The sequence below is a fragment of the Schistocerca nitens genome, chromosome 1 (genome assembly GCF_023898315.1).
Source record: "Schistocerca nitens isolate TAMUIC-IGC-003100 chromosome 1, iqSchNite1.1, whole genome shotgun sequence".
NCBI classification, from domain to species: Eukaryota; Metazoa; Arthropoda; class Insecta; order Orthoptera; family Acrididae; genus Schistocerca; species Schistocerca nitens.
In genome coordinates this window covers 1,090,373,245-1,090,387,011 of record NC_064614.1, presented here as the reverse complement: position 1 = coordinate 1,090,387,011, position 13,767 = coordinate 1,090,373,245, and the positions used below count along the sequence as shown (strand labels likewise).

Sequence of the window (13,767 nt, the reverse complement as noted above, 5' to 3'; positions counted from 1 at the left end):
TGAGATATTTGGCCCAGTCACTATCAATGGACCACCCTCTATTCTCTTTGTATACGGGCCGCTCCTGTCGTGGTGTCGTCCTAGTCAGCGCACTATTGTCTGACGTCGTCTCACAGCCCCCTCTGCAGTAACATTCCAAGCCGACGTGCTGGCGCTTCATGTTACGCCGGAACATCAGAGGTAATGTTATACGTGGAACTCTACATGGAAACCCACGAGACCATAGATCTTATCTCTCCTTTACGTTTTGCCATTTTGCTGCTTTCTCTCTTGTTTTATTCTACAATGTATAAGAGACGCGGAATGAAATTTGCACCAAGCGAACGAATATTACGTGATACTGATTCAGTCTCACTGAGATAACAAAAATAAAAAAAAATTGAAGAATTACAACCTTCTCTTCTAGACAGCCTTTAACAATCTGCAGTGAACCACACAGAGGAAAGGTCGCTTAGTAACACCGACTTAAGAACACGTGCTTGTGAAATTAGAGGAGGAAGTTATTCTTAACTTGAAAGTTTTTATTTCCTTGTAACTTTTTAACAGGCTGCCAACTTTTATTAAAAAGCAAACTGTGTGAGAAGTTGTCGTTAATGATGGCCGGCTTCCGAGAACCCTATCTGTGCATGAGTTTTCTTGAAAGAATTTAAGCTCATTATAATGCCAATGAACAGAATCTTTTGACTGAGGATTACTATGAAAATAAATTCAGCACTTTTCCTGTTATTCCTCACCGCAATCAGAAGTATTTTTGGATATTGTTAACTTGTACGTCCTTCGCAGCGAACCATTTAGAAGCTCTTCGATAGAAGGCTACCATTTCAGGAACCTAATTAAGCTCAGCCACAGAGAGGATTACTTGTGCATGAAAACGTGAGCCAAGAAAGGGAAACAACAGTGCTCGGTTTCTCAATATTCTGGGTCAAGCCGACAACATTTCGGAGGTTCCTCAGGGGTATTTTTTGTGTATTTTGGTACAAGAGACACTGGTCTCCGGTGGATCGTTGCAGAATAATAATACAGGGTGATTCAAAACGAAAGAACACATTTAAATTGTTTATTATAGACAAACAATGAAGGAGACACGTTGTGCGTGTCAGTGGATAGAGAGAAGTTTTATGTTCGCACAGACACTTTTCGAAATACTCAAGATGAGCAACGTGCGTTGCTCGATAAATACACACGAATCAACAGGTCTCTGTTTATTCAGTCGCCAGCTTCGAGAATTCGATTTCTCCGCTCTTGAAGAGCAGTTCCCGTAAATGGCACAAATATTCAGTCTATTGTGTACCCCAATAGAAAGAAATCTCAAGGTGTGAGATCTGGTGACCTGGGAGGTGAAAAGCCATGAACATGATGTTCTTGTCCACCTCATCCAATATAACGCTGTGGAATGGTGGTGTTAAGATAACGCCGCACCTCGACGTAAAAGTGAGACGCAGCGCTGTCATGCATAAAACTGAAATCATTGGGGTCCGCATCTCGTGGTCGTGCGGTAGCGTTCTCGCTTCCCGCGCCCGGGTTCCCGGGTTCCATTCCCGGCGGGGTCAGGGATTTTCTCTGCCTCGTGATGACTGGGTGTTGTGTGATGTCCTTAGGTTAGTTAGGTTTAAGTAGTCCTAAGTTCTAGGGGACTGATGACCATAGTGCTCAGAGCCATTCGAACCATTTTTTTTGAAATCATTGGAATCTCCGTGACGTTGAGAAAACAACCAATGTTCCAGCATGTCGAGATGCGACATTTCAGTTTTCTCCGCGTAAAAGAGAGTTCCATAAATTGTGCACAAAATATATTCAATTTCGGTGAGTCTCTATCATGTTCGACTACGAGGCCAGGATTTTATGCGTAGATGAAACGTCGATTCGTCCGAAAATATGAGTCATTTCGTAAAAAGTATCCTCTGCAATATCCTGGAGATCTCAAATGCAAAATCCGTAGCTTCTGTTACGGTCGCGGGGCCCAGTTATTGCAATAACTGCAATTTGTAGGGCTTCGTATGCAGGCGTCGTTTCAGAGCACGCTGCGTCGTCATTTGAGGAAGTTGAAGTTCTTAGGCTGCCCGTCTTGTGTACTTCTGAGGACTCCGCGTGAACCCATTCCAAACACGCTCGACATTTTCATCAGACGTGTGGCCGACCAGTCCTCTTCCCTTTTCATATGCAACCAACTTCCAGGAATTTTGTATACCAGTCGTAAACATGCTTTGGAAGAAGCTACTCTGCAGAAAGACGACGTCTGTGGTTTATGCGCAACGGGGCATCACCCCATTTTCGCAACGTTTCGTGGGCGATGGATCGGTCCATGAGGTCCAGTAGGGTGGCGTCCCAGTTCACTGGTCCTGAACCCGTTGTCTTTGTGGCTATGGGGACATTAAATGCATTGGTGTGTGTCCAACCCAATGATAATGTACAGACGTTACAGGAGTGTGTAACCAATGCAGGTGACGCAGTCCCAGGGGAGCCATATGCATCTGAATGAGTGTATACTTCACTGCGGGGAGGGACTGAAGCATGCCGTGTTAGACACACAAGTGGCACTGCCTACAATGACTGAAAATAGTTGTAATACTAAACATCTTATGCAAAGTTCGTATGACGTTCGCGTCTACGGGGAAAATAAAATATGTCATTTTGTCCAATGAATGACACTCTGATAAAAATTGTTGTTCTTATTAAACAGATAATTAGTGGTCCCTGCAGAAGATACATGGCGCATGAGCGACGCTGTGAGGTTTACAGAGGTATAATAGAAATGTTCGACGAAAGCGTATCTCTAGAAAACAGAGCACGTGAACTGTCGCCAAATTATTTGTCGTGCGATCCTTGGAAAGAAAATTTCTTCCGTATATTTACAGAATTTTAAAGAAAAAAATTGTTTACCTCGTACCACAAAAACAAGTAACGACCGCAGAGCAAAACCATAGCATGAAAGGTTGGTGAGATCTACTGACGATCGATCTTTAGAAAGTGCTAAATGAGTTGTCATTAAATGTAAATAGACATACTTGCGTCTGACTACTGTATTCAAGTTACAATCCTTCGAAAGGAGTATGACTTTTATCGTTCGTGATGTTTTTAAATAACGTTATTTTCCTGGATCTTTTGTACCCGAATCCTCACACTCAGTACCAAACCTGATAATGATCTAGGACATCATGGACTGTTCCGTTGCTGAAGTCTAGTAGACACGGATTACTTTGCCTTCCTCCGATATGTAGATGGTGAGTCGGACGTGTGGCCTGTGTGTGATTACTCGGGCAGCGAAATACTCCGTCTGTGTTACTATGTCAGGTCATACCTTGACCTCACATGCGCAGTGGCTACATATATTTTACTCTTCTTCGATTGTACCCTTTACCGTATTATTAATAAAGGAAGGGTAAGGAGTAAAAATGTATGTCAGTGCATAAAATAAGATTCTGGGGCCAAGCAAGTTCTGTTAATTATGAGACGAAATAGTGCGCAAGAAACAATGTTTGCCGACAGAGGACAATTCCTGATACAGAGTCAGCCTAACAGATAACATTAATCCTACGTTATTACCACTCTGACAGATAAAATAACTCATGTTACCGGCATACTAAGTGAAATTTAAATTTTCGAAGTTCCCATTTCATGTTTTAATAATTTTATCTTATTTTATTGGATTAATTCCTCCCTGTACGTATACACTGAGATATTTAGACACCAGCACTTTTATTTTTGGTCAACATTTTATCTTTGGTTCTTTCCCATCTTATATGAACAAAATAAACATCAAAACTGTCAAAACACTTAGAACAGTTTGTAAACCAACCCGAACTGAAACACAGATTGTGAAGTCGCTGCCAAATAATACATTTAGGAACTTTAAAAGGTAATACTTTCCGCTAATTTACCTTCATACCAATGAGTTCTTATAACGGACCGGTATCATAAGTATGCTTTTTTCGTATAGATAGTCACTTGAAAATGGCCTCATAAGCGGAAACCAGTAGTGAAAATAAATAACACCTAAGTGAAAAATGCCGCATTCATTCAATAAACATTTGGCTGTGGTGTCCTCCTTAAAGAAGTAAAATTGAGATGTTTACAAGCAGTGGAATTCAAATGTCTGATGATGATACTCGTTATGTGATGTTCTAGTTGTTGCTGTTGATGATAATGACGATAATGATGATCATGATTGTGATATGCTCTCAATGGTATTCGGCAACAATCTCGCTTGTTTTATCTTATCACATCGCGGGCCCCGGTGATTGCAGCCTGCAAAGTGTACGCTTTAGGAACGTCACGGTATACTGAATGGACTGCGGCGATTCCTGTAACAACATATTTGAAGGATTATGTAACTGCAATTTCCGAACGCATTCGTCGCTTTTCACTGACTATATTGACTTTGGTATGGGGAGTTAACAATGCGAGTTGGCGGGGAAAAAGTGTCGTAACATGCATTTCTAAAAATTAGATGAAACAGGCGCGCAGGGCTATCGGATAACGCAAGAACAAAACTGTGTTAGAGGAGAAAAAACGACCATAATGTCCAACTGCCATATTTGCGGCAGTGGTCCTGCGTGTTAAACAGATTTTGCGAGCCAAGTGAACTAGCGAAGCGCTGAAACGGGCGCGCAACCCATACGGGTTAACTGTTTCCAGCGGAACATGGGCGATCGGCAGCTCCTCTGGGACTCCAGTGGCCGCAGACAGCTGGAAGGCCGGAGGGGGCATCGCTGCTCGCCGAGTTGCTTCTCCAGAGGGGGCGCGGTCAGTATGCGCAAATTCGTTTTCAGCGCAATCATCACGCCTGTTGTCAGAGGAATTCCACCGTGAAATTCTCTGCGTGTGATGCAAGAGACAACTGCAAAGAATTTACACCGCAGTTGTGTATATAAAAGTATTTAATATCACTCACATTCCACACAGAATGTGCGTTGAATGCCGATCGTCACTGAATTTAAGTACGACCTTTCCCACCAGACGTAAAGTATGTCTATTTTCTCGCGTGATAATCTCGACTGCAGAGGGGTCGAAATTGGCCGTACCTCGCTCACTGTTGAAGGCTGAAATAAATTCACAAAGTAAAAATATTGTACATTACACAATTGGGAAAAGGATCTAATGCACAACGGTAATTACACAACTTATGGGAATCCAGCCGGATGACGCTTTGACAACCGCCGATATCATAACAGGCGCAAAAATATAAACAGAGGGTACTGTGCAAGGAAATTTACACACACACACACACACACACACACATATATATATATATATATATATATATATATATATATATATATATATATATATATATATATATATATATATATATATATATTGCAAGATGGCAAGAACTATGCCCCTTACATGAAGTCATTCAAGATTAAACATCACCTAACTCACGTTGAGCGAACAGTAGGGCTGAACAAAAATGACTGACAAGGCACAATGCATCTGGTAGAGGGTATAGTATGGACGTATTGGAATAATTAATGTTGGGTGATGGTTTTAAAGTAATTCACACAACATGAAAATATGTGGAAACACTTCGATTTACTGGAGGCTAGTTTATCCCAGGGAAGTATTCAGAGTTGACCGCGGCCACGTGGCGGCACGCGGCTGGGGAGCGGCGAAGGGAAGCGACAATAGGCAGCTTAGGGTGGCTCAAGCTCTGAGAAAACGGTAACGGGGCGTGGCCTCCAGCTGCCTTAAGATGAGTGACAGTGAGTGGGTGGTTGACCCCATGCTGGTGTACCGGGAAGCAGACGGAGAACTTGTACGCCTGTTGACAAATGTCTGTCGTCCAGTTTTCAGTGAAACATGCGAGAAAGCCGCCCAAAGCTATGCTGGAGCGCTAAACAGAGGCCGAAATATGCGTGTTCGTGACTAGTTGAATTCACGGTCCGCAGAGTCTGAAGTAAATCAGTTGAAGAGCGACAGAATGAAATATGCGGGCCTCCGATGGGAACGTAGGACCAAGGAATTGGAAGTACTCTTCTGGGAGTCAGAATTTCGGAAAAACTGGTTTTTTATGCAGATGCTAACCTTGATGGGTGGCGTGGGAGGTGCTAAATAGCAGAAGTTGAGAGGAAGGGAAATTTTGTGGGAATTTGTGCACTTCCCAGAGCAGGCATTGGTTGGCACTGGGAAGTGATGCATAATTAACATGACTTGCGCTGCAATTGGCGTAAGTGATTTTGCTGGAGGGGAAACCAAGGGGAAGAGCGGACTGGCAGAAGTCTCCGTAGAGGTCTTCCGTTCCCAGCTTGCCTAGAGTGTGGATGAGGCGTTCTTTACTCAGTTTGCCTGAAAGAGAGTGAGCATCTCTGCAGTTTATGACTTAGCAAATGGAACGATTGAGCTTGGAGATAGAAAGTTTTAGTTCAGCTATGTACTGAGCAAGATAGCTAGGAGTGAATAGACGAGCACAGCCTTGCAGCACTATGAGGCCAGCCGATGTCTGCACAACGACGACGCCTCGCCACGCTGAATTCGGTGATATTGCGCCTCCTCCAGCTTGAGTTAGGCCACTGGTCAGCCAAGTTTCCACGGGGGTTTCATGGGAGGTGTATTGTAGAAATCTTCTCGCACTTCGCATTACGCCTGGGTCAGTCAATAGGAATTAAGTTTGATTTATTGCGCTTTACTCCACGTAAATGCAATTTATTCCCATTGCCTATTAGGAGAGTCATGTAATGTGATGATTGAACGTCGTGAGTTAAAATAAATTTGTGCTAATCGACTGCATCTGTTTTCAATCAAGTAGTTGAAATCCCAAGTCACTTCTTCATTAATTTTATGTTCAACATTTGCATCTGGTGTTCAATATCTGAATATAACATCAATCTGCACCCCTTTTTAATTAAAAGGGATCAATTCTGAATCAATTAATGTCAACACTGCCACTGCAGTTCAATCAGGAGTCACAGGGCCTTATTACTTTCTTAGCGTTATCCGATATTGTGGCAGTTTTGCACTCTCTGTTGATCTGTTAGTCAATTAGCTGGGGCAAACACACGCCAAAACCAGATAAGTGACGGGTGGAGTGTTACAATAAATATATACACAGTAAACTGTAGCGTCACCACACAACCAAAGATAACCAAAGTCAGAATTTATTCATGTTAACTTAACGCTATCTAACCGGCGGGTGAGGTAGCATTAACGGTGTCCGTCCATTATTTGACCAGGGAAAGAGCACGATTCAAAGCACTCTTCTCAGCTGATCATCGGGACTCAGTTCGAAGCGGGGCTCATCACTGAAACAATTCTACTCCTGTCAAAGAGATTACAGGGCCGAAGACGTATCTGGAGGTGCCCCGGATAGCGGTCGAATCCCAACCTGTCACACGCCGTACGGCCCAACAAACAAGACTGATGTTCTGGGGTGCCATTTCATTTCATAGCAGGACACCTTTGGTTGCCACACACTCACAGTTCAGCGGTACATCTACATGCACGTGGCTACTCTGCAAATTACACTTAAGTGCCTGGCAGAAGATTCATCTAACCACCTTCACAATAATTCTCTATTAGTCCACTCTCGAATAGCGCACGAAGGAAACGAACACCTATGTCTTTCAGTGCAAGCTCTGATTTCCCTTATTTTATTAAGATGATCACTTCTTCCTGTGTAGGTCGGCGTCAACAAAGTACAACGATATTTGCCCCTCTTGGCAAGCCATTAAGGGCGTAAATTTCAGGAAGATAATGTCCTTCCGCACAGGACGAGAGTTTCTACTGCCTTGGCCAGAAGATCGTCGGATATCTCCCCAATACAGAAAGTCTGGAGCGTAATGGATAGGGCCCTCTAGCCAGCCTGGGATTTTGACGATCTGAAGACCAATTGCACAGAATATTGCACATTCACTGGTGACCATTAAAATTGCTGCACCCAGAAGAAATGCAGATGATAAACGGGTATTCATTGGACAGATATCTTATATTAGAACTGACATGTGATTACATTTTCACGCAATTTGGGTGCGTAGTTTCTGAGAAATTAGTACCCAGAACAACCGCCTCTGGCCGTAATAACGGCCTTGATACGCCTGGGCGTTGAGTCAAACAGAGCTTCGATGGCGCGTGCAGGTACAGCTGCCCATGCAGCTTCAACACGATATCACAGGTCATCAAGAGTAGTGACTGGCGTATTGTGACAAGCCAGTTGCTTGGCCACCATTGACCAGACGTTTTCAATTGGTGAGAGATCTGGAGAATGTGCTGGCCAGGGCAGCAGTCGAACGTTTTCTGTATCCAGAAAGGCCCGTACAGGACCTGCAACATGGGGTCGTGCATTATCATGCTGAAATGTAGGGTTTCAAAAAAAATGGTTCAAATGGCTCTGAGCACTATGGGACTTAACTACTGAGGTCATCAGTCCCCTAGAACCTAGATCTACTTAAACCTAACTAACCTAAGAACATCACACGCATCCATGCCCGAGGCAGGATTCGAACCTGCGACCGTAGCGGTCGCTCGGTTCCAGACTGAAGCGTCTAGAACCGCTCCTCCACACCGGCCGGCCAATGTAGGGTTTCGCAGGGATCGAATGAAGGGTAGAGCCACGGGTCGTAACACATCTGAAATGTAATGTCCACTGTTTAAAGTGCCGTCAATGCGAACAAGAGGTGACCGAGACCTGTAACCAATGGCACGCTCATGTGCCTAATGTCAAATATTCATCACGGCGACTCAGTTCTAAAGCAATCAGACGTTTGGAGTTGTTTTATACAGGGGGGGTTCGACTCTCTACTTGCCGTTACTAACATCGTATTACACACTGACCACATGATTCATTGTTGCACGAAAGTGAATCTAGATGTTGTACGATATGTACGAGGTATAAAGATAACACCGAGTTGAAGTGAAGTTAAAGTTGCAATTTGTAACAAACCTGTAGTATTGCCAGAAGTTATAACGTGCCTGAAAAGATTATTAGGACAAAGCACGTACTCAACACGACATATAGGCGCACTATGCTGAAGCAAAATAACTGAAATACCGAGCCAGGTCCACTTCACACATGATGAATTTTCCTTCATTTATTAAAACTTCCCGAGATGTTTTACTTTCGTGGCCCAATCCAAAGCAATCGCATGGCACATGAACTAATTATCGTCGATCTCAGCTGCTGTTAAAACTTCTTAATTCCGGTATAAGTTAACATTTTCCAGTTACCAAGTATACACCAGCACATTATATAATGGTATTTATGACACCAGATCTGTGACGCATCACACTCCAGCGCGTATTATATTATCGGTCTCAGGCTACGAGTGTGATATATATGAAACACTTAATGGCTAATGAAGTGTTGAATTGTGATCATACGCCTACTTGTACTGCTTGAATATCTTCGTAGCACTTCAACTAAAAGAGGAACAAGGAATTTCTGACAGTATCTTTGATGAGCAGTTAATATTTTATGTAATACATATCTTTTATGGAGTTCGAAGAGCGCAAAAAATGTTCTATGACTTGTTGTTACGAGTGCCATCCATTGAGGAACAAACGTTTTGAAATAAAAAAATTAACAATATGGAAAAAGCAAATTTTATTACATGTAATTTAAAAATATACTCTTAATCTATTTTTCTACATAATCGCCATTCAAACTGAGGTACTTGTGAAACGATTGCACAAGTTTTTCAATACCGTCTTAGTAGCAATATGCCGCCTGCGGTTGCAACCACTGCTTTGTACCGACATGCAGTTTGGAGTCAGTATCAAAGCATTGTGTAGAGAGCAAGGTCGTCACTGCTGGGAAGAGGTGGTAGTTGCTAGGCGCCAAATACGGGCTGTATGGTGCATGACCAATCTCCTGCATTCCAAGACCTTCTAGGACCTCAAAGGCGCTTGTTTTGCATCGCCCGTCTTAACTCTGTCGGTCATTGACAATAACTTTCTGAGTTAATTGTTGTGCCACATTAAAGGAAATCAACGAGAATCACACCCTGAGAATCCGAAAACACAGTGGCAATAATCTTTCTTGCTGACAGCGTTTGGTTTCTTGGAAGAATTTGCGTGTTCCCACTCCATGTTCCCACTCCATCGATTGCCTTTTTGTTTCATAACTGCCGTCAATTGCCATGCTTCACCCAAGTCTCGTATCCAGATAAGACGCGATCGATAACTTGACCGTAGTATGTTTGTTGTTGTCATTAGGATATTGGGAAACCGCCTAGCACAAAATTTGAGGTAACCGAGCTTTTCCGCCATAATTTCATGCACCAAACTCCGTGATACACACATAAAAAAAAGCTTTACAAAACCCCGGTTCCCAGAACTCCTGTAGATAGACGTTGACTGTGGATATTGTGTCACACACACATTCCCTTTGACTGTTCAGAGATGTCGCTAAACCCGCAAAAAGATATGAACAACAATCCATGAGCAGCGCCTATTAGACGGAAGGGGTCCGAGAGCCGATCAGTTCCAGTCATTCCACCAGGAAGGAGGTACACGGCTCGTGTTGTCTGTAGTTCAACCATGCCTAGACGGTCAATACCACGTTCGATCGCGTCCGCATTGTTACTTTCTGCCAGAAAGGCCTCTCAACAATGGAAGTGTCCAGGCGTCTCGGAGTGAACCAAAGTGATGTTGTACGGACACGGAGGAGATACAGAGAGACAGGAAGAGTCGATGATATGCCTCGCTCAGGCCGCCCAAGGGCTACTACTGCAGTGGATGACCGCTACCTATGGATTATGGCTCGGAGGAATACTGATAGCAACGCCGCCATGTTCAATAATGCTTTCAGTGCAGCCACAGGACATAATGTTACGACTCAAACTGAGAACAATAGGCTGCATGATGCACAACTACACTCCCGACGTCCGTGGAGAGGTCCACCTTTGCAACCACAACACCATGCAGCGCGGTACAGATGGGCCCAACAACATGCCGGATGGACCGCTCAGTATTGGCATCACGTTCTCTTCACCGATGAGTGTCGCATACGCCTTCAACCAGACAATCGTTGGAGACGTGTTTGGAGGCAACCCGGTCACGCTGAATGCCTTGGACACACTGGCTAGCGAGTGCAGCAAGGGGGAGGTCCCCTGCTGTTTTTAGGCGGCATTATGTGGGGCCGACGTACGCCGCTGGTGGTCATCGAAGGCGCCGATACGGCTGTACGATACGTGAATGCCATCCTCCGACCGATAGTGCAACCATGTCGGCAGCATACTGACGAGGCATTCGTTTTCATGGAAGAAAATTCGCGCCCCATCGTGTACATCTTGTGAATGACTTCCTTCAGGACAACAACAGCGCTCGACAGAAGTGGACAGCATGTTCTCCAGACCTGAATCCTATCGAATATGCCTGAGATGGATTGAAAAGGGCTGTTTATGGACGACGTGACTCACCAACCACTCTGAGGGATCTACGCGGAGTCGCCATTGAGGAATGGGTCAATCCAGAGCAACAGTGCCTTGAACTTGTGGATAGTATGCCACGACGAGTACAGGCATGCGTCAATGCAAGAGGACGTGATACTGGGTATTAGAGGTACCGGTGTATACAGCAATCTGGACCACCCCCTCTGAAGGTCTCGCTGTATAGTGGTACAACATGCAATGTGTGTATCTTTCATGAGAAGTAAAAAGGGCGGAAATAATGTTTATGTTGATTCCTAATCCAATTTTCTTTACAGGTTCCGGAACCCTCGAAACCGAGGTGATGCAAAACTTATTTTGATGTGTGTATTTGCAGTAAATGTTGCGAGAATTCCGTAATTCTGAAACAACGATTTTCACGAATTTTGTCGTTGATTTCATCACCAGTGCGTCAGTCACAACGCTAGTCTTACCACTGCGGTCCTCACCGTGAACACTGGTCTGGCCATTTTTAGAATCAATGCCCTACCTCACTCGGCTCTGACCCGTTATTTCTTTTCTATACACATCACAAATATCGCGATGGATTTCAATTGGTTTGTAGTTTTTTGCCAACAAAAACCTTATCACAGAACGCACCTGACAAGTGGTGGGGTTTTCTATTGCAGCGTACATTTTAACACGTCACAAAAAGGCAAAGTAGCGGAGACACTGACCACACGCTACCACCGCTGGATATTTACTGAGAGTAGGAACTTTATGGCACTAAGATGAAGACTGTAGCTCCGCCCACAGCCGCGATAGACCAAAACGTCTATTACTTTCTGGATAGCACTCATATGTGGTCGCCATAACCGACATACACAAAATCCCCAATTTCCTGTTGAATGAGCATCAAGTACTCGTAACCGGTGGTATGCTGCTAGAAAATGAATTAGTGTAAGGAAAGAGTATTTTAGTTTGGTCGTAACTAGTGATAAATGCCAAGGAGAGTAATCTAAGTAACATTACAGCTTTCCAGGGCTTATTTTACTCTTTCCGATGTAGTTAAATACTACGGCCTTATGGTGGGTCCACTCACGGTGATGCCGTTAGAGGTATACATGGTCCGCGAATGTTACTGCAAACTACAAAAATGGAACTTTCACTAGGCGCAAGACATTTCTCATTGAAAATTTTCGGTACCGACAGAAAAATCAGGTCGACACAACGGCTAATAAACGCAGCAGCCAATATCAATTCCATCGATAAATTAAAATAAACATTAATTAAAATTTTCATAATTGTAGTAGAAATTCGCTATCGCGACCAGCGTAGCGATTTTAATTGGTTTCTGGGCCGACTGCTCCGCCCATCCTCACCAATTAGCAAGGTAAATACAACAGCGCACTCGTTTGCTGTTAGAGAATACGGATATAATTCAGCCGGACAAACATGTGGCGCACGGGTTAATAACAGCTCTCATCAGGGCCGGCGTGTTTGCTGTGTCCTAAGCGCGCGCCAAATGCTCTGACGGATCAATTGGTTGTTCGCTTGGCCCGCTTTTAAATGAGCCCCATGCTTGTGCACCGAGTTGCCGTACCGTCTGTGAGTACTCTGGCTCGAAACCCATTAGCTCGACTCTCGCTGTTGCCACACTGTAGGGTAAACTGTTCCAGTCTGGCTGAAACGTGCCTTAGACGTGAAAGCAAGCTCAACTGAAAATTACACGGTGATCAACGTGAGTGCTAGTCCTGTACCTGCAGTGCAATGGCACGCTTCAAAATAATAAACAGAGAAAAAAATCTCAAACTGGAAATGGCAAATACACCATCGCAGTGCTTGCGTTGTTAAGAAGAACGATGCATGAATGTCCACAGTAGCATTTCATCGTTCTACTTAACAACACTTGGCCGAGCGGTTCTACGCGCTTCAGTCTGGAACCGCGCGATTGCTACGGTCGCAGGTTCGAATTCTGCCTCAGGCATGGATGTGTGCGATGTCACGTTAGTTAGGTTTAAGTAGTTCTAAGTTCTATGGGACTGATGACCTCAGAAGTTAAGTCCCATAGTGCTCAGAGCCATTAGAACCATTAACAACACAGGCAGTGTTATATCGCTTTATCCGACGATACCAGGCAGCGACTTTCAATTAAAAAGTGCATACTGTAGTTTGGGTCTGGCCGTGAGTCACGCACGGATAGTCAAAGCGGTTAAGGCGACCGCTCGGGTAAAGCGGGAAATCCGTATTTTAGTCCCAGACCGGCACAAATTTTCACTGTCGTCACTCCCTCATATAGTTGAAGGTTGTTCTTATTCTTAACTCCAAATACGTTTCATGGAAATGGTTTGTTCGCACGCAATGGCACTTCACTAGTTATGACTTGATTGTAGTAGCATGCCCAGAACATCGAACGACATACGATCGTGTACAAATAACTACTTGAAAAACCAACCCAATCGTAAAA

At 44.0% G+C, this 13,767-nt stretch overlaps 1 protein-coding gene across 1 annotated transcript in view; it reads right to left on the bottom strand.

The window, feature by feature from the left end:
• LOC126230276 (zinc finger protein 541-like) overlaps positions 1–13,767 on the bottom strand; it is a 689,355-nt gene that overhangs the window by 641,898 nt on the left and 33,690 nt on the right. The gene's annotated exons all lie outside the window — the stretch shown is intronic.